This window comes from Temnothorax curvispinosus, unplaced genomic scaffold, assembly GCF_003070985.1.
Source record: "Temnothorax curvispinosus isolate PA1 unplaced genomic scaffold, ASM307098v1 QBEX01007608.1, whole genome shotgun sequence".
In the NCBI taxonomy this organism is placed as follows: domain Eukaryota; kingdom Metazoa; phylum Arthropoda; class Insecta; order Hymenoptera; family Formicidae; genus Temnothorax; species Temnothorax curvispinosus.
In genome coordinates this window covers 25,681-28,164 of record NW_020217388.1, presented here as the reverse complement: position 1 = coordinate 28,164, position 2,484 = coordinate 25,681, and positions in this window count along the sequence as shown.

Genomic DNA, 2,484 nt, shown 5'->3' with positions numbered 1-2,484 from the left:
CACACACACACACACACACACACACACACACACACACACACATCACCCACACCCACTCGCTCGCACATACACACCAGGCTGACCTAATTTTGAGGTCTAGCAGCGCCAAATTTTTTGACAAGAAAAATTTAGAAGGGATCTGGAGAGGGCCCAGTTTATGGGCATTTGTACTGCTTTGGGCTACCGAACTAGCTCACCTAATAATGTTATTGTCGCTGAGGCCAAAGTTAGGTCCTTACGTGATCGGGCTTTTATGTTGGGCAGTAACTTCGTAAATAAAACTATCGTTTACAATCGGAATGGCCTCAGCCAAAAATTGCAGCGTATGTCTGACTTGGAGGGTTACTGTCGATTTAAACAGCCTATGTACAGATTCTCTCTCCTTTCTGACATCTGGAGGAGGGCTCAGACTACAGGACGGCGTTGGGACCTTCGCGCGGGTTCGAGATCTTTCAGGGGTCATATGGGTCACTCTTTCTTGCCCACCGTTGATACTGAAATTGGCAAAACCAGAAAACAAAAAAAAATATCCTGACCACATCCTTATTGAGGATGCAATTAGTGATACAATTTGGAGTCCCCGGAGATCATTTTTACGGATGGTTCCTATGATGTTACGAAACGTTCGACTGGTGCCAGCATAATCATTTGTGATCAGGATATTGCCTACAAAATGAGTTTGTCTTTTATGTGCTCGTCTTATACAGCTGAGGCATTTGCCGTTAAGTCGGCGTTGCAGCTTATGCTCCTTCAGAGTGCATATAATACAGAAAACGTGACATTGTGATCTTTTCGGACTGTAAATCGGTCCTGCAGTCCATTAGTAATAATCACCTAAATGTGTACAAAAATCCATATGTTACTGAGGCTAGACTCTTGCTTTATGACTTGGTACATGATCATGGGAAGAGAGTTATTTTGATATGGATCCCTGCGCATGTTGGTATCACTGGAAACGAGATGGCTGACGAGTTAGCTAGGGAGGCGGCTTGTGAGGAGGCCGACTCATCTACTGTTGTTCCGGTGAGGGACATTATGATGCGCGTCAGGAGAGAAACTTGGGAGTTCACGCAGAGGTCGATCGTCGCGGAGTCTGCGGTCAAGGGATCTTTTTACTTCAAAAACTTTTACGATCATCGTACAACGAAACCGTGGTTTTGGGGTCTGAATAAGGAGAGATACTTTGTCACATTCATCAATAGATTGAGAGCCAATCATTTCAATTTGGGATCATCCCTGTACAAGAAGAGTTATGTTGACAGCAAGAGATGTGATTATGCGGCTACGAGATTGAGGATTTACAACACGTGTTGTTACAATGTAGAAAATATGACGATTTGAGAATTGACATGGATGCGGAACTTAGAGTCGTTGGATTTCTTGCACATATTGACATTTTTAATCTTATCAGGAGACAGAATTGGAAAATTCTTCATATTATTGTTAAATTTTTTAAAAAAATTGGGAGGGTCATCTGAATTAGTTGTACATATACTTTAGGTCTACACCGCTTTTGTCAATTACCTGGGTAGAAGACACCTGACCATCCTCACCCGAGGAAGTTTGAAAAAACCCCCCCTGTCTCGCCGGTCTCGCGTCAAGTACGCGCGAAGCGATACCGACCGTGATTACTCTTTACACGACGCGACGATTAATATTTTTTTCTGTCAAGGTAATTGTTTTATTTATTTACATGTAATTATCCTATTATTATACAACGCGAAGCGAGACCGCACCGTGACTCTTTTACGCGACTAAGTGCATGTGACAGGAATTATATTTAGTAGTTTACGTTTACGTGAGTATTACTTCTGTAGTAATTTATACGAACGATATCATCGTAGTTACTATAAAATCTTCCGTTTATGCGGAGGAATTATCGTATCGTTCGTAAGTTACTATCTGTAACACTCGCGTAAATGTAGTATAGGTTATAGATTACCGCGGTTTCTTACATAAAACGCGAGATTCACTTATGTATGCAAGTTTAACGCCTATTGAGTTAATATGAAATAATTTTCCTAAATGTAAAAATAACACGATGTTATACATATATGCGGTTTGGCGTGAATATATATCGCGACAATAGCCGATGTGATCGAAGAAGTTGTGCATAATGTCCCGATTCAACGGCCCTTGTCCCTGGTTGAGAGTGTTAATAATGATATTAATATCTCTCACACTGTCAAGCCAAATTGGCTCTTTGTTCAATTTCCGACTCATTCATCATTTCTCCTTTTTTTTCATGATGTATTGGTTGGTATAACAATGAATTGCTGCCAGTTCCAGATGTATTGAACAGTAAGTGATATAATCTTATATTCTGAGTATACAATACATTTTTACTTTGTAGAGGATAATTACGTGGCTGTATATTGCAGCGACAAATAGATTAGAGGATGCATTGAACGTCCAGATCCATCGGGAGAGAGAACCGTAGTACGATTACTCGATCACGGTGGTTACTGGCAGTTTAGTAATTCG